Source organism: Eptatretus burgeri, chromosome 2 (assembly GCF_056783735.1).
Source record: "Eptatretus burgeri isolate ZD-2024b chromosome 2, Ebu_testis_v1, whole genome shotgun sequence".
Lineage (NCBI taxonomy): Eukaryota > Metazoa > Chordata > Myxini > Myxiniformes > Myxinidae > Eptatretus > Eptatretus burgeri.
In genome coordinates, this window is record NC_140962.1 from 145933227 (window position 1) to 145953208 (window position 19982).

Genomic DNA, 19982 nt, shown 5'->3' on the forward strand with positions numbered 1-19982 from the left:
GATATATTAACATCCTTTAATTCATCAGGATTTACATCCTTGGTGTTGTTGAAAAAAATACAAATTTCTCCTTGCATGTTACAGATGGTCTTAACTTTTCTTTCTAAAGCTTCATCCATAAGGTTTTTATTTTTTGATACTTTTTCTTGTTTCATTGCTTTTTCTAGTTTTGAATATATTACCAGAAGGAGAGAAGAAACTTTTGTTAGAGATACTTTAATTGATGTTCTTCCAGATATACTAAAAGTCCTTCCAATAAGAAAATTGAAGAACTCATATTATTCACCATAATTGTTTTTATCCAATAGTTGATATATTTATCTTTATTCAATTTTACATCCTCGACATATTTCTCAGTATCTTTTACAAATGAAGAGATTGTTTGAAACTTGTCTTTTGTGTCTTGATACATTGTATTTATTAAGTGAAAAAAGTTGGAGGGTAAAATGGTTTTAAGCACAGATTCACCTCTAAATTAAACGAAATTTTATCAAGAAAACTTTATTTTAAGCAAAGTTTTGTTCGATAAATATGGTGAATACAATGTACTGCGATGTTTGCAATCATGAATATAAATGTTCTGAAAAACACCTTCAAACCAACAAACACACAATCAATCTTTTCAGACAAATATCTCCACTTCACCAAGGAACAAACATTGTGATGAATGTGATAATGATATTCTTAAAATTTTTTTTTTTTATAGTAAACACCTTCAATCATGCAAACACAAGAACAATGAAGAAAGGGAAGATGCCACTAAATTCTCCATTGAAAACACTGATGGGGCATTTAAAGGACATAAAAAATAAGATTGCTTCGCTTTCAAGACCCTGGACCATCTTCAATCATTGAAGCTGTTGATATGGTTAAACAAAGTATTGAAACGATAATTAAAAACACATTAAGTGAAATGAAAACTTAAAGTTTTATATGGGAGGAAAATTGAATATGGTAATAGAAGGTGATGAAACTACTCCCAACATGAGGACAAACCCTCACTTTATCTCATCATTTCAAGATTTTGTAAGATGTGATGTTTACGATGAACTCCAGAGACAAGAATAAGATGTTGATAACACTGTAGTAGGTAGTGGATTTGATCTTACAAAAATAAACTTTTTAGATATACACATCTTAAAATCAGATCCTCTTCAAGCTTCTTCTTATATTGATGTACCAAAAGAGATAAAACCTAAGAAAGCGGTTGTGAATATTCGAAACAAAGATAATAAATGTTTTCTCTGGTCTGTTCTTGCTCACTTACATCCTCCACAATGGAATCCTGAAAAGGTTGAACATTATAAGAAATATGAGAATACATTAAATGGTAAAGATTTAAAGTTTCCAATGTCATTGAGAGATATTCCTAAATTTGAGAAAACGAATAATCTATCTGTTAATGTATATGGATTAACAGATACAAACAAAGTTCAGATACTAAAAATTTCAAACAACTATAAAAATGATGAAACACACATTGACCTTCTCTACTTTACTTCAAAGGAAAAATCACATTATGCTTTCATCAAAAATTTATCAAGATTAACCAAATCACAACTATATAAGTGAAAATGGAAAACGTATCCTTGAAAGAGATGTCTCAACTCCTTTCACACAAAAGAACGATTAAATCAACATTCGAAATATTGTAATAATCATAAAACAACCGTAATCAATTTAGCAAAAGCAGGTTCAAACATGTCATTCAAAGATTTTAACAAATCTATAAAACATCCGTTTGTGATATAGGCTGATTTTGAAAGTATCCTTGAAAAGATAGATACTGTTTCTGCAAATCCAAATAAATCATACACAAATAAATATCAAAAACATACTCCTTGTGGTTTCTGTTATGATGTATTTGTCACCAACACATGATTTGACAAGTTAGAACTTTATGGAGGAGAAGATGCCTCAGAGGAGTTTGTAAGACGATTGGAAAAAGACTGTATAAGACGAAGAGAAATAATGGTTTAAACCTATAGACCAATGTTATTAACAAAGGGAGAGAAAAAGGAATTTAGAAAGAACAGTATCTGTCATATTTGTGAGGAGAAAATTGAGGGAGAGGTCAAGGTTTGGGATCACTGTCATCTTACTGGTAAATATGGAGGTCCAGCTCATTCCCGTTGTAATCATAATTACAAGCCTCCAAACTTTATTCCTGTCTTTCTTCACAACAGCGCTCACTATGACACACATCTATTTGTAAATGAACTTTCAAAGACATCTGGAGATATTTCTGCCATTCCTAACAGATCAAAAATACATCTCATTCACAAAAACAATTCATACATCGCCCATAACCCATATCAGATTTCTTGACACATACACGTTTATGGCAAGTCCATTATCTAACTTAGCATCAAATATTAAAAACTTACCGAATCTTAAATCACATTTATCAAATCAAAAGAGATTGATCTCTTATCACAAAAGGGAATATATCCATATGACTATATGGTTTCATTTGAGAAGTTTAAAGAAACACAACTTCATTCAAGGGAAAGTTTCTGTGGCAAGTTGAATAAAACTCATATTTCCAATAGAGATTATACACAAGCTAAAAAGGTTTGGGAGAAGTTTAATATAAAGAATCTTGGAGAATATCATGATTTGTATCTTAAAACTGATGTATTGTTATTGGCTGATGTGTTTTAAACTGTTAGAACAGTCTGTCATAATAACAATTCTTATGGATTAGACCCCGTTCACTATTACACAGCCCTGGGTTTGGCTTGGAGTGCTATGTCAAAAATGACAAAACAAAATTTGGAATTAATCAGTGATATAGAAATGCTTTTCATGATAGAGAAGGCTAAAAGAGGAGGAATATCTCAAGTATGTTCCAAGAGATATGCTGAAGCAAATAACAAATATCTTCCTGATTATAATAAGAATGAGGACAACTCTTACCTGATGTATTATGATGCTAACAATTTGTATGGGTGGGCTATGTCTCAATCTTTACCTTATGGAAAACTTAAATGGGTTGAAGAAAAACATTATGAAGAAGTTTTACAAGACATTGTTGTCACCTCTCAAAAACAATTGGATGAAGCTGAAGTTGGATATTATTTTGAGGTCGATTTAAAATATCCAGAAGAACTTCATAAAATAAAGACCTACCTTATGCCCCTGATAAAGAAAGTCCAAGAAAAGAATGGTTAAGTGATTCAATATAAAAAGAACCAACAGTCATTCAATATAAAAGGTAAATCTCCAGAAAAACTACTTACGACATTAAATGAAAAAGAAAGTTATGTTTTGCATCAAAGGAACTTGAGACAATATTTATCTGCTGGGTTGAGAGTGAGGAAAATTCATTGGCTTTTGAAATTTAAACAGTCATTGGTTAAAGAAGTATATTGATTTTACCACAAAAAGCAGAACAGAAGCAAAATCAGATTTTGAGGACTTTTATAAATTAATGAATAATGCTGTATTTGGATAGACTATGGAAAATGTTAGGAATCGACAAAATATAAGACTTGCTCCATCTTGGAAACAGGCTTCAAAGTTAATTAATAGACCAAGTTTTGAATGAGCGGAGGTGTTTTCAGAGAACTTTTGTGCTATTCATTTGAAAAAAGAGAGTATTAAAATGGATAAACCTATTTATATCGGAACATCAATTCTTGACTTGGCAAAGTCGTTAATGTGTGACTATTACTATAATAATTTAACATCAAAGTATAAGGATAATGTGTCATTGTTATATATGGATACAGATAGTTTTATATCAGAAATTAAGATACGTGATGTATATGAGGATATAATTGATAATATTGATTTCTATGATACAAGTAATCATAAGTCACGTGATGTGTTGTTTTCATCAAAGAATAAAAAGGTTATTGGTAAGTTTAAAGATGAATTGTGTGGGAAGGTCATGAGTGAATTTATAGGATTGAGATCAAAGTCTTATGTTTTTACGTATATTGATAATAATAACATTGAAAGGTGTGATAAGAAGCTAAAGGGAATAAAAGAAAAATATAATCAAGGAAACAATAAAATTTAAACATTATTACAACTGTTTAACCTTAAAGACGGAAGAGTACAGAAAAATGAATACAATAAGAAGTTATAAACATCAATTATATACAGAAGAGATAAATAAGAAAGCATTAGGAGCTTTTGATGATAAAATATATATTTTAGAGAATGGAATTGATCGTCTCCCATATGGTTATAAGTATAAGTGTTAAGATATTGAGTTGGGAATTTTAACAGGCTACCGCCGTCTTTTTACTGATTTATAAATGATAGAACCAAGCAATAACCAAACTAAGGAGTCGAGATGTAATCAGCCTTGTTATTTAAATGGGAAACACAAAGAATGTGAGAAATATCAAATAAGTCTTATTGAAGAAATAAACGGGGTAAGAGTCGATAAAACAAATAAGTGCATAAATTTAATTCCAAATAAGTTGGAGGATGTAAAGAAAAAAATTAATCTCCTTGAATGGTCTGAAAACTTTGATGGTTATCAATTGAACAATGAAAAAACAATTTACTGCAATCTCAAAATGATATGTGGCTCAGGAGGTGGTCAAATAAGAGCATTGAGAGAAGTTTATCATTTCATTTCTGCTCAACAAAAATACTTAAACCAAGAACTAAGTTCCAAAGTAGTCTTTGTGAATATATTCGATGGTGATGAAAGTTATCGGAAAATTAAGTCATTCCCAAAAGTAGAACATGGACAAATATTGATTGGTTCGCTCTTTGAGTGGAATGAAAATATGAAAGGAAAAAAGTGCTTTAATCAGTAAGTCAATTTTACATTTGCTTGTATGGGAGGGGGAGGAAATCAGTCTCCTATTTTGGACTTTTGGGGCTTGAGTCAATCTCAATTCTACATTTGCTTGTATGTGAGGGAAGGGGATAAATGAGTCTCCTATTTTGGGCTTTTGCTTGTATGAGAGGGAAGGGGATAAATGAGTCTCCTGTTTTGGGCTTTTGGGGCTTAAGTTAGAAAGTTTTTCCCTTTCCCCCCATTCATTTGAATGGCTGCCTCAGAAGCCCCATTAACCCCTACTAATGAGTATTGGTCAGCATCAGGCCTGAATATTGGGAGTTTAATCAGGAGGGGCTTACTTGAAGAATGAACATGTCCCAGAGAATAGAGGAAGGGTCAGAGGGCTGAGAGAGCAGAGGAAACTATACTGGAGGAGAGACAGTGAAGACTAGGTCAGCAACCAAATTTTCTGTGATGTGAAAGCAGCAGGCATTAACGATTAGCTTCATTGCGGGAGATGCCGATAATGTTTGCAGCATAAGAAAACATGGAATCTAGGAGAGACAAATTCGTTACTGGGTGCAAACTCATTAAGGAGAGAAGTACTCCATTGAACTATGGATAACGGCATTGTCAGCTTGCAGGTGTAGCCTGGTGTTGGCTTTGTGGTTAGGGTGGCGGCTTGGGATCCGGTCTTGGGAAGATCATAGCTGTTAATAAGGCCTAGAAGTTCAAGAACTTCTTACATTGGTAGACTATGCAAATGCATTGGTGGATTAATTTTATATTTCTCGAGTGACTGCGTAAGATTCAAAATGTGCCAAGGTTAAAGCTATGCTACATTTTTCAGGCCAGCATCAAAGCAGTTCCAGATCAGCAGAGTGACATCGCTGCTCTCTATCTTTTGGTGGAGTGGGATACCTTGTGGACAATGTGGAGTCATCCTCAAGGATGATCAGAGAGGTCATTCCTGTGTTAATCAGAGTTATATTTTCATTCATAAGTCATTGTCAAAGAGCAAAAAGCACCAAAGCAAAAAAGGTTTCCAAAGCACCAAACAGGTCCTTGATGTTTGAGGAAGTTGGGCCCAAGATACTTATTTGGGGTCCTCCAGCACCCAATGAGAAAGGAGAGGAAAATAAAGCAACAGCTTGATTGCACGAGTTGAGGAAGGTAGGAACCCAAGTAGGAACCTTTGTCAGCGAGTTTGTCAAGTAAAGTTTGATGCCTGTCTGTGCCCACTGCAAGAGAGACACACACTCTCGTGTGCAGCCTTGTGGGTGCTGGTTGCATCATTGGTTGGGGACACGGCTATGGCACTGATACACTGGTACTCATTTCACTGACCTCAGATGGATGACAGGCTGAAGCAACCCCACATAGTGTTAATTCAGTGGGTGACAGGGCTCAAACTCAGGACCCTCAGAGCCCAAACCAGCCGCCCTAACCACAAAGCCAACACCAGGCTTTGCACAAGATATGCCAACGGACAGTTGTGACTTCCTGTTGGAGGAGATATAGGGCTTCTGACTATTGTTACAAGAGAATCAGTAATATATTTTAAGTTTAGTGAACAAAAATGAATCAACATTAATGATTAGAGCTCATGTTGTTAACCCTTTGAGCCTTGAGTTCCTTGAGCTTTCAGCTCCACCACCATGGGCATCCCTGGAGAAAAATCCAGCCACTCAGGTATATGTGGAGGTTTCAATAGCGGCTGGTAAAACGGCCCGCTAGGGTTCAAAAAAAAATTAGAACAAGCTCAAATGAGCTAAGATCCACGTCCTCTTAATGATGACGTCATAAAAACGAATATGAGGTCATTGTGATGTATCACGTTTGCGATAAATTATCTGTGCTCATGCCCGGCTTGATTCCCACAAACAAAATTCTAAAAGCTTGCCCAGTTTCGGAGATAATGGTATAGGCGATTTCCATTAGCGGCAATATTATGACGTCAACTTTTTTCTCGGAAGAATTTCCAAAATCAGAGATGGTTACTGCCTGCGTGTGGGCTTTCTGCATATACATGGCAAGTTTCACGAAGATCCGCTGAAAACTCTGGGTTGTGAAACAAAAAATGTCAAAAAATAGGAATGACATCATAAAAATTGAATTGATGTCGTAGTGATGTATCATATGTGCGGTAATTCATCTCTGCTAATGCCCTGTTCGATTCCCGCAAAGATAATTCAAAAAGCTTGCCTATGTTTCGGAGATAATGTTTTAGGCGATTTCCATTAGCGGAGATATTTTGACGTCATAACTTTTTTTCTCGGAGGAATTTTCAAAATTGGAGATCGTTACTATCTGCGCAGGGTATTTTTTACATATATATGCCAAGTTTCAGGAAGTTTCGATGAAAACTGTAGGCTGTGAAACAAAAGAGTCCAAAAGAAGAAGATGAAGAACAACAATGTGAGTAAGACTTAGAGATCCTCCGCGAGGATCTAAAAAAAGAGGGTCGATGTGGGTAACACCAATAGATTCCACAAACGTTGCTTGCAATTCAGTCACCTTACTTCCCTGTAATTGAGAGGATCAGTATTTGCACCCTTTTGGTTAATGGCAGTGATGCTAACTGTGTTATGGGCAGACAGAAGGTGGCCAAAGGTGAAGGACAGGTAGGTTAAAGACAGCAGTCTGAGGAGAAGCATGAACAGCAGTGCAGGATTTTAGAACATGAGCACTGATGTCATTTAAGCCCATCAGAGATGCAGGGTAATGACTCGACAGATCATTCTTTACCTCCTCATGTGGGGAAAGACACAGTTCATTCGGCAGTGAGTACAAGGGTGTTACGTGGAGACGGAGAGGGTTGAGCTTGGTGTCCGAGATCAGAAGGCAAACACTCGGTTGAGTTGTGCCTTGTCATGAGCAAATTCACTGGTGAAGCCATCTGTGGATGCGGGGGAGGATTGTGGAGCAGTTTGCTGGCTTGCCTTAGAATAGACACACACTTGTTGCGTGCCTTATGGAGTGACATCATGTTGACGTCAGTCAAGATAGGCTTCCAGTGCACGAGATAAAGCGAAAGAGATGGAGAGGAAAGAGAATGTTTTGTGTGAATAGGAATAGGAAAAGCCACAGTTTGGATCTGTATTCCATGCAGGCATAGTTCATATCAGATGCAGCATTGGGGGAAGTCCAATGTTTTTCTGAGGGTATATTGCAGTTCCTGCATGTTGGCTTGTGTAATCAGCCAGATTCATGGCATTGCGGCATCTCAATACCAATACTCAATAACAAGAGTTTTGAGCTTTGCACGCAGTGGGATACAGAGTTTTGCAATTGTGTGTGCATGTGTGCTCATCTGTCCAGGCAATAACTCTTTTACCATTTGGTCTTTTTTCAATTTTCAACAAACCTTCCATATGAAAACATGGAGAAAATAATGAAAAATTGGGTCAAAATGTAAAAGAGCAAAGAAATAATGGATATATATATATAGTATATATATATATATATATATATATATATATATATATATATATATATATATATATATATATATATATATATATATATATATATACATATACAGTATATATATATATACAGTATATATATATATATATATATATATATATATATATATATATATATATACATATACAGTATATATATATATACAGTATATATATATATATATATATATATATATATATATATATATATATATATATATATATATATATATATATATATATATATATATATATACACACACACACATACACGCATACACGCATACACGCACACTAACCCCACCGCAGCGCGTCAAGCGTGAGACACCGGATTTTTTAAAATCGCTTCCATGTTTCTTTATTTATTTATTTTATATTTCAGCTTCAGTGTTTGTGCAGGCCATAACATTTTTATCAATTGAGCTTTTGTCATCACATCCTCAACAAACCTCTATTATGAGAACATGGAGAACACAAATTAATAAAATGTACAATTTTGTAAACTGTCGTTTTCATCAAGTTTTGTTAGAGTGTAAAACGGACATGGCTGGGCTTTGCATTTTGAGATGCTTTCCAGCTTTCTAATTCATAAGTTTTTGAAATAAATATTTCTTTCAACTCAAAATGTATTTTTTTTTGCTGTGTCATCATTGATATCTCTCAATAAATAATTAATAACATAAGATATTTCCTTTCCATTTCAGTGTTTCCTTCTTAAGACTCTCCGATAATCTGTGGCCTCACCATCTCCAGGCATAGTGCATTGTATTCCAGTTTTCACATATTCTCTGAAAGTTTATTCTTGACTTTTGCATCTGATGAAATGATGATTCTTTCACAGGACTCAGGCAGTGGAATAAATAACAGGCTGGAGGGGAAGAGAAGGGATTTGTACCGATTTGTGGATGAAGCTGTGGATCTGATGAAGAGTCAGGTCAACAAAACGATAGAGGAGAAGCTTTCTCTGCTTGAGCAGCAGAAGGAGAAGGTGCAGAAGCAGATTGAGTTTCTCTGTAAAGCAGAGTCCGCACTGCAAAGAGCAATCCAGGAGCTGGAGGCGATTTCTTTTCTACAGGTGCATTCTATTTGTAAACATTTTATAAAAGTTGTAATGCTTAACTTTTGTGAATGGAGAATCCATACAACACCTTGCACACACAGTCGTGATAAAAAGGGACGTGGGTGGGATCTGCGAGCAGAAAATTTGATTGGTCAAGATGACGTAAAATGCTGCAATCTTTTTGTCCAAGTACTGCTAAATGGAAGGGGTTTTGAAAGTGCCAACAAGGCGATTTGTGTTCTCCAATGTTCAAGTATTTAATTTAATTGAAATGAAATAAAGATTTTAAAGGATGTAGAAAAAAGCTTTTTTCGGGAGTTTACCGCTGTTAATGCAGCATCTTTTACGCCACCATATCTAACATGTTACATTTGTTATTCATGCCTGTTGTTTGTGTCCTTTATGACGTCCTTAAAAAGAGTAAGTTTCCTCATTGGAATGATTTACAATCTAGTTTGACTGCCACGTTGTCAGATAGACTAAAAATTACCTTAATCCTCTCTGCGCATGTGCAATCGTGACGAGATACCATACAATTTGCCAAATTCAGAGACAAAGTACTCCTAAACTGCAGGTCACGTTCCAATTCATGTTCCAATTCGTTTTTGAAAATATTGCATTCAAATGAAATTGAGTTGTTCCTCGATCATAAACTGACATTTGCAGACAGACAGGGAGACAAAGTGAACCGAATGCTTAACATCGCTTTTTGCTTCCTGCGTGGGGTAACAATTTATTCTAAAAGTGATAAATTAAAATGTTCAGCTGGACACCATTAGTACAGGGTGTATGTAAATGAATCATGGGTTTTTGTAAGCATATTGATAAAAGAAACAAACAGATACTCACTATGCATTGTACTTTTATTTATTTATTTAAATCAACTCAAAGAGTTTTTGTACATTGCAGTTCTATCCATTTGAAAAGGGTTTTGAAATTGTATTAGACAAATTCAATGTGTGCACCATTAACAGAGTAGCACATATCATTATCGATATCCATTTTCTTCTGAATCACAGAATGAATGCTGCCTTTTCTTCATCAGTACTCATTACAACACAACCCTGCAACACAAAACACGACTCTGAACAAAATTATAAATTCAATTTATATAAATTAGTGGACATGCTTATAATGCTGGGCTATAAAGTAGCCACTTAATGGCAGTCATGAAACCCCACCATTCAGTTTAGGAGGACCATTTGTGTCCACACTGTATTTAAGCATGAACTTGAAGGACTGGAGGCCAGGTTGCATGTGAACGTTCTTGATGCTTTTCTTCCCCAGTGAATTAATGGTACAACATACTTTGCTGTTTTGACAATGAGTGGGGAAAAGGACAAGATAGGTGCAATAATGGACTATCACATGTTTAGATATCATGCATGAGAGCCTTTATTATTATTATTTATTTCACACTACTGCTTGAGATCACCATGGCCATGTGCCGCATGTGCAAAAGTAGTGATACACGGCAGTTGTCATGCTACTTGTTTGGATTTCCAAAAGTTCTGTGGAATAATCTTCTCCAGGCATAACTTATTGGGACCTGCAACTGCTTCTGCCTGGAGGCAGAACCTTGTAAATGGTATAATTTACCCAGTGCAAAGTTAATGTAAGTGCTCAAATAATTCAGTGACCTGTGCTGTACATTTGATTTCATTATGTCGTGTGAAGTGGGGGAATTCTAATATGAATGCTGTTCAACCTAATGCAGCAGCAAATAGATTTTCCTTGTGAAACAATCAATGCTATTCATCCGAATAATGTTCTGGTAAAAAAAAAAAATATTGTCTTATTGGATGTTCATCTTATAGGGAGTACCATTCCTCGTCAAAAAATATCTACGAAAATATTGTTTTTTCAAATTTTTTCCATATGAAAAAATATATTTTAAAAAGTGAGTTTTGGAACAAAAAAGAGGAACAAAATGGAAGTAAAAATATATATTTTAAATAGTCAGTTTTGGAACCAAACAATGGGGAAAAATAGGAGAGAAAAATATTTTAAACAGCGAGTTTTGGAACAAAAAATGGGAAAAATAGGATAATTTATTTTAGAAAATAGTGAGTTTTGGAACAAAAAAAATCGGAAACAATAGCATAAAAAATTTTAATAGCCAGTTTAGGAACAAAAAATAGAATTAAAAAAATATATTTCTTCAGAGAATTTTTTTCTCTCTCTACTCTAGGAGAAAAAAAACCCCCAAAAATGGGGAAAATTAGGAGAAAAATATTTTAAATAGCAAGTTTTGGAACAAAAAAAATGGGGGAAATAAGATATTTTTTTAAACAAGCTCGAATGAGCTAAGATCCTTGTCCTCTTAAGGATGACGTAGTAAAAAGGAATAAGACATCATTGTGATGTATCAGGTTTGCGATAAATTAACTGTGCTAATGCCCGGCTTGATTCCCGCAAACAAAATTCAAACAGCTTGCCTAGTTTCGGAGATAATGGTACAGGCGATTTCCAATAGCGGCGATATTATGACATCAACTTTTTTTTCTAGGAAGAATTTCCAAAATCGGAGATGGTTACTGCCTGCGCGTGGGCTTTCTGCATATACATGGCAAGTTTCACGAAGATCCGATGAAAACTCTGGGTTATGAAACAAAAAATGTCAAAAAAATAGGAATGACGTCATAAAAATTGATTTGACGTCATAGTGATGTATCATATGTGCGGTAATTCATCTCTGCTAAAGCCCTGTTCGATTCCCGCAAACAGAATTCAAAAAGCTTGCCTAGTTTCGGAGATAATTTTTTTGGCAATTTCCATTAGTGGAGATATTTTGACGTCATAACTTTTTTTCTAAGAGGAATTTCCAAAATCGGAGATCGTTACTGTCTGTGCAGGGTATTTTTACATATAACTGCCAAGTTTCAGGAAGTTTCGATGAAAACTGTAGGCTGTGAAACAAACAATTTTTCAAAATCACAGATCGTTACTGTCTGCGCAGGGTATTTTTTACATATATACGCCAAGTTTCAGGAACTTTCGATGAAACCTGTAGGCTGTGAAACAAAAACGTCCACAAGAACGTGAGTAAGACTTAGAGATCCTCCACGAGAATCTAAAAATAATGAGTTTTGGAACAAATAAATCAGAAAAAAAAGGAGAAAAAATATTTTAAATAGTTGGTTTTGGAACAAAAAAATAGGAGAATTTTTTTTTTAAAATAGCGAGTTTTCGAACAATAAAATAGGAATTTTTATTTTTAAGCGAGTGTTGGAACAAAAATAAATATAAAAAAAGGTTCTGTTCTTGTGTATGGCAGCTTGGCTGCAAGGTCGCCATTATTTCTTGAAAACACAGCTGTGCTGATGCTCTCTACACATTTATCTGACCTGGGAAGGATGAGCAGGCTGAGTTAACCCCACCTGATGTTAATTCAATAATAAATGGGGCTTGAACTCAGGACCCTAACATCCTCTAAGATCTAAAATCCTAAGCCAGCCACCCTAACCACTAAACCAACATCAGGCTGTGAAAGAAGGTGAAAAATAGATTTTATATAGCCAGTTTCGAATAAAAAAAACATAGGAGAAAATATATATTTTAAATAGGCAGTTTTTCAAAAAAGAAAATAGGGGAAAAATAGCAAACACTTTGGTGTAAAACAAACAAAGTACAGAAAAATAGTGAAAAAACAGCAGCAAATCTGGTGTAAAAAGAAAAAAACTATCGAAAAAAATAGTGAAAAAAATAGCACTGCAACTTCCGAAATCTCCAAAATAGTAAAAAAAAAAAATAGGAAAGGAAACCTATCTTTTTGCTATTTTTGGAGAAAAAAATCGTTTTTAAAAAGCACTGATATACCAAAAATAGATAAATATAGCCAAAAAATAGGGGAAAATATATATTTTTTTTCTTGCTGCAAATCAACTAGAGATATGTTGTACAGTCTACAAAGTGAAAAATAATTTTAGGCTTGACAGTGAAAATTCAAAACAACTTGCATTATGTAAATCAATGAAAGGAAACATTAATTGATGAAGAAGTTTTTGGGGTAATCCATTGTTTTCTTCCTTTACAGGGTTTTAAGGATCTCCGGGAAAGGTAGGGCTGTGATGTCTGGCACATTGACGGGCACATCACCATTTTTTTTTATCCTCTTGTCTTACTTTAAAATTACCATCCATTTCAATTCATCCCCTGATATATGTACTTCGCTTTTCCCCAAAATATGAAATTTCCAAAATGTCCCACTTATGGATCCAATTTGACGATAATATGTTTCATATCAGGTGAGAACAAAATGAGACACTCACTAAGTCTTGAAGGAATCAAAAGTTATCAGGTCCAGTTGTTTTTGTTTTACTTACTAGCAAGTTAACCGTGCCCGCATGGGATTCTAAACGGGGTAGGGATGAAGGTGGTAAAAAAAATTTATATTGGTGTCAAAGCCAGTGCAAAATCAGTGCAAAAATACGATAGATTCCACATATTGTATATTTCGACCACATTTCTGAAGATAACTTGCATATTTGAGGTTTAAAAAAACAAGATTATTTCACAAACCTTATCTCCTCCAATTACCTGTCCTTCCTGAAATGTTGTTTTTCCTTTTCATACCAAGGCTCGAGTCGGTGTCCCACTTCCGATCTCTAAAGGTGAAACCACGCACTGTTTTGGATTGCTCCAAGGAGGAGAAGAATCTGGACTCGCTCATCGAACTCCACAGAACTTTTTGAAGAAATTAAAAAGTGTGTGACAAAAAGGAGGTTTTATAAGAAAAATAATGAAAAGAAAACCAAAACTTTGAGATAAACAGAAATGGTAAAAATAAATGAAGAGAAATGTAAAAATAGGGGCAATACCCAAGGGCTCTCACCTGTTAGTGGCTGGATAAGAAAACCAGGGAACCACTGGTTGGTGTGGTTAATCCACAAAAAAAATTTAACAGAGAAAAAAAGGAAATACCGATGGATTTTTTTTTAATGCAGTGAACAAATTTTGGTACATCACGGGTGATGAGGGTTGTGGTCAAGTTTCATCAAAACCATGTGTAGTATCTGAGAAGAAAGCAAATATCTATTTTGTGGGCAACCACCCCTCTCCTTGTAGATTCCCTGAGACCCCTTTTTTATGTCGTGAACAATCTTTAGCACATAATGGGTAATGAAAGTTGTGGTCAAGTTTCATCGAAATTGTGTATGTAGTTTCGGAGAATAAAACAAATACAAATTTGGGGGGCAACATGCCCGTAGACCCCCTTAGACCCTGATTTTTAATTTTGATGTCATGAACAAACTTTAGTACACTATGGGTGATGAAGGTTGTGGTTAAGTTTCATTGAAATGATGTGTGTAGTTTCTGAGAAGAACGCAAACACAAATTTTGGGGGACAATCCCCTGGTAGACTCCTTTAGGCCACGATTTTTTTTAATGGTGTGAACAAACCTTGGTACATCGTGGGTGATGAAGGTTTTGGTCAAGTTTTATCGAAATTGTGTGTGCGGTTTCTGAGAAGAAAGCAAATACCTATTTTGGGGTGCACCCCCCCACCACCCCCCCAACCCCGGTAGACTCCCTTTGAGCCCAATTTTTGTATGCCATGAACAAACTTTGATACGTATTGGGTGATGAGGTTGTGGTGAATTTTCATCGAAATGATGTGTAGTTTCAGAGAAGAAGTTGTAAGTATTTGTGGATGGACAGACAGACAGACAGACGGACAAACTGATGGATAGACGACGTGCCATCCCATAAGCTCCCCAAAACTATGTTTCAGATGAGCTATAAATCAAGAAAAACTTAAAATGGCAATTATTTGCACCATTCTCGAACCCTGACCTTTCCTCCGTTTTGAGGCACAGATTCAAGGGATGAAAAGTCCAGAAGTGGTTGGGGTGTGAGAGGAGGGGGTGAAGTGTTCTAAAAAAACAAAAACAGTGTGAGGATGAATGTGGGTAATAGGGGAGTACCGTACTTAAATGTCATTTTCAGGAAAATAGCATCCAATATTGTAATCACATTTATCAGAAATAACACACCATAATATTGTTATGGATTTGGGGTTCGAGGCTCGCCATAAGGGGAAGTGCTCGGGTCCCTCTCGAATGACCAGTTCTGAGGCCGCCGGGCACAGATATCTCCACGCACTGGCAGGTTGCTCGGCAACCACGAAAGCCGATTGGCACTGCCAATCCGGATATGGTTACACGGCATCACGTGACATCATATCTGTGGGCGGCCGGTAAATTAGGGTCACGTGCCCTCAGCACACACTCAGATTACTGCTGAGCTTTACAGTGAGTGTGCACTTGCTAACAGGAGCAAATTATTCAGGTCGAACTTCTCGTCTAATGATACTTGTGCACTGTGTCGGACCAATGAAGGAAAAGAGAACCGAGATAGATTCGAAATAACAACAAACAATTATTTATTACAAACACACAAGCATGCAATTGTTAAAATGCAAGTATTTATCAGCAAGAAAGTAAAAAGGCACATAAGGTAGATTTAACCATCACACATATTCTTCTTATTCAATATTGCTTACAGAAAAGACTTGGCCATCATGCACTCAGGGGAGAATAATAAAACAAGAAGAACTTGAAAGTAAAATAAAAGTAAAATATGGAGACAAGAAAAGCAGAGACTTTTCTTTTCTCCCATACCTCACTCAGCCCAAATATACAAAAGAAAAGAGGGAAATGGATGGGCGAAGATGGGCAATGGCGATGTCGCGCAATGGAACGTGCAGCCATGTCCCTAAGGTGCCCAGCCTCAGTAGGTGAGTCCTCTCCGGCATCCCAGATATGCTAGCTAGATATGCGACTCACATCCCAGATATGCGAGCTAGCTTCTCTGCCTCAGATTCTTCCTTCTCAGGCCCCCATCAATACAGTGCTGTGTTCACTCTCCTTATCCTTCGTGGCCTCACACACTTTTTTCCTCCCCTCACAAGCTTTCTCCATCCATCGGCCTTCTGCTCATCAGCTCCTTTCCTTCCACTCGTGAGCTCTTTTCCTTTCAAGAGGAATAAAGATTGATAGTTGCGGAGGGATTGAACAGAACAATGGCGTGAAGGAAGAAAGATTGAAAGTAACAGAGGGGGAGGGGGGAGACATTACCCTGGAAAAATATAGCATAACCAACACATGCCCCCCGAAACAGCTCTTTGACAAGGGACCAAGAACTATCTATAGAAAAACCAATGAAATAACTGATCCTCGGGTCACATACGTGTCCACGTATGCACTCACCCTGGGGTTAGTTTTCCAAAACGACAACAATATCATTAACTCATGCTAGATCAGGGCATCCTACTTTTATGATAAAGCACCAGTTTGGGCCAGAAATAAAGGAAACAAAAATGTAAATAGGAAAGCCACAGTTTAAATAGGTATGGTTGTTCCCAACCACCCTGGCGAGCCTCGAACCCCAGATCCATAACAATATTATGGTGTGTTATTTCTGATAAATGTGATTACAACAACCATACCATACCTCGTTATGGGAGACAAGCATTGGATAAGGAAGGGAAGAAGACATTTTAAAATTGAAACGTATTTTTTCTATACAAAGTCAAGGCTCATGGGAGTAGGATAACATACAACAGAACAGAACAGCATAAACAAAGTGGAAAGCAGGAAAACACCAGCAGCAATAACACAACGGAGGAACATTTGTAGGAAGAATGAGTGAGGGGAAGAATGAAAGAGTAAAGGGGGGGGGACACTGGAAGGTACACAATAGGTGACCTATAGCCGTATAGGATGATCAGAGAAATCGGCCATTGCCAAAAAGGAAGGATTTGGTCTCAACTGCGATGATGGATTCCAAGACTTTACCTGTCATTGGAAGTGGATCTCAATTTTTCCCCTTTTTGTGTAACCCTGTGATGGTGGCTGACCTCCAAGTATTTGGAAGGTGACCGAGAGCACATGATAGTTGGAACAGAACAAAAAGATAGCATGCAATCGGGTTAAAGCAAGTTTTCAGGATGCCTGGCGCTGACACGGTCCGGGTCCATTGAAGAATCAGAGTCAACGGTTGCCAGAACTTTCTCAAAAGGGCCGAAGCATACATGATGATGCTTGCTCAGAGGCTTAATCCCTGATGTGCTCCTGGGATCTCACAATCACCAAGAGAGATTATCTTTGCTTTCATTCAGTGAATGATGGAACGTCAACCAATGAAGTGAAAATAATTTTTTTAAAAAGGCCTGAGGAAAGGTTCCACTTTTGTATGTCATGGATATTATCCTGTGTGTTGAATGTTTAAGCATGTCACTCTGTGAAGATACTCTATGCTGTCTGAGAGATGGGTATAAAAGTGCTTTACATTTGTGATGGGTGATTATAGTTGTCATACTCGCATTAGCTAATGCATCATGTCAAGAATGTGTGTACTTTATAATAAATAGGTTTACTTTTGGGGGATTACTACAGACGGGGGGGGGGGGGGGGACAGAAAACCTCAGGAAGTCTGGCAACACCATAGAGGATCACCAAAAATCAATGTGTGATGTTCTTTCTTTCTATGGAGGAAGCAACAGTCAATGGTGAACGTTACTTTACAATGTTGTAGAATTTCTTTGTTCCCAAACTACAACGATTAAATATTTCACATATCAGTATCACCTTGTATCAGCAAGACGAGACTCCCTGCCACTATGCTTTGAATGTGCCACGGTTCTTGAATGATGTCTTCCCAGTCAAATGGATCAGTAGACCTGGACCAATTTCTTGGCCACCTCGTTCACCTGGCATGTCCCCATTGGACTACATTTAAATGGGGCGATGTAAAACTGTTGTTACTCATCAAAACACATTCTGTGGATGAACTTAAAGATATAATCACAAATGCAATTCATTAAATTACTAAGTAGCAACTGAAGAATGTTTTCAACAAGTCGGAAAATTTGATTGAATGATGTGTTATGAAAGATGGTGATTATGTTGAAGTTTGAAACTTTAACTATTTGATAAAAAAAACTTGATGGATTATGCTTTCATGCATCATTTATAGATTGTTTCTATTATTTACAAATCAGAAGTTAGAATAGTTCAAAGTTGATAAGGACTTTATGGACACCCTGTACAAAAAGTCTAACGATGTGACTTGTAACTCTTGTTCATCTCTATTTCCATAAACAGAGTCGGTGAAACGAGTGGACATGCCTGAGCTGAAGCGGAACGACTTGAGAAGTCTCTGTAAGTGAAGGGATATGGTTGAGCGAGGGGGAATAAGATTCTAAAATAATTTTATTATCTAAAAGGAGTTCGGTCTCGGCGTGCCTGTAAGCATGCGTCCGTCCATCACATGCGTGTGTCTGTCCATCCGTCAACAAGTGGTGGCCATTACCTTTGGGAGCACTGCTTCTAGTGAATCATAACAAGGACATTCAATCACATTGTTCTTGTATTATTCTTCTCTGCATTATTCTGATCTTTTAATAAACCTTTTTTCTGGGGATTTGGGGTTAATGAGGGCATAAAACATCATTAATATGGGTGGGGGGGATTTGCAAAGGTAGTAAAGAAGGTTAAAAACGTTTGTTTGTTTAACTAATGCTGAAGTCCTGTCTGGCTGTGTCCGCAGATGGGCAGACCCTGAATCTGGACCCAAACTCTGCAAGTCCATGGATCCTAATCTCTCAGGACCTGAAGATGGCGACTCGAACCAAGACTGAACAACCACACCCGGAACACCCTGATCGGTTTACTTCTTGTAATCAAGTTCTTTCCTCTGAGAGTTTCTCCTCGGGCCGTCACTATTGGGAGGTCGATGTGAGTTCGAGTCGTTTTTGCAGAATCGGAATCTGTTTAAACTCGATCAGGCGGAAAGGCGAAGGGAAAGAATGCAGGATAGGAAGGAATACCGAGTCTTGGTGTTTGGAGAAAGATAATAACAAATACACAGCAATGCACAACAATCGTACGACCACCCTATCCGTGCGAGGGGATCCTGACCGGTTTGGGTTCTTCTTGGATTGTGATGCGGGAGAGTTGACGTGTTTCGGGGACTCGCGGGTCCTGCACGTGTTCAGAGGGGACTTCACGGACCCCGTTAAACCTGCTTTGGGGATCGTTGTTGTCGATTTATTTGTTGGGGATTCAGTGCAGTTCTGCTCGTTGTGATGATTTTGTTCATTCCATTCAGTTCCTGATGAAAGGTTATTTTGGGTTAAATCAATAAAATAAAAACATTTACTTGTGTATAATGGAGTATTTACAATCTGATTAATGTTGGTTTGTTGAAATTAAAAGTTTATGTAACAAAATACATTCACTGTGCTTCTATTTTGATGTGAAATGAACTGAAGCCCAAATTCTTCACTCTCCAACATTCAGTGGGATTATTCTTCCCTTGTAAATTAAATTATTAAATAAATCTTTTCTCTGCTTATGGTATCCATGGCCACCTACTCCCATGGATTCTTCCACTCCTGCATTCAGCATTCAGCTATTAACAGGATCCTCTCATCTCCTCTCCATGTCCAGGTTCACGTGCCCGAGACAGTGACTTGGGCCCGGCCTTGTTCCTCGCCTTCACCAATGGTCTTTGTGTCTGATTTCCTGGAGAATCCTGTTATGTCTTTGCTGATGATTCCACCATCTGCCAAATCATTAGTCTCACCCCGAAGGCGATGCGAGACTATTGCCATGCCCCTGACTGCGTGTGTGTGTGTGTGTGTGTGTGTGTGTGTGTGTGTGTGTGTGTGTGTGTGTGTGTGTGTGTGTGTGTGTGTGTGTGT

At 36.9% G+C, this 19982-nt stretch overlaps 1 pseudogene across 1 annotated transcript in view; it reads left to right on the forward strand.

Moving 5' to 3' along the window:
- Nucleotides 1-19409, forward strand: part of LOC147033448 (E3 ubiquitin/ISG15 ligase TRIM25-like) — a 49504-nt pseudogene extending 30095 nt beyond the window's left edge. The window contains exons 4-8 of the transcript XR_015055544.1: nt 9056-9289; nt 13311-13333; nt 13854-13998; nt 18384-18438; nt 18827-19409. The product of XR_015055544.1 is annotated as an E3 ubiquitin/ISG15 ligase TRIM25-like (transcript). The remainder of the gene's footprint in view (nt 1-9055; nt 9290-13310; nt 13334-13853; nt 13999-18383; nt 18439-18826) is intronic.
- Nucleotides 19410-19982: the final 573 nt, after the last annotated feature.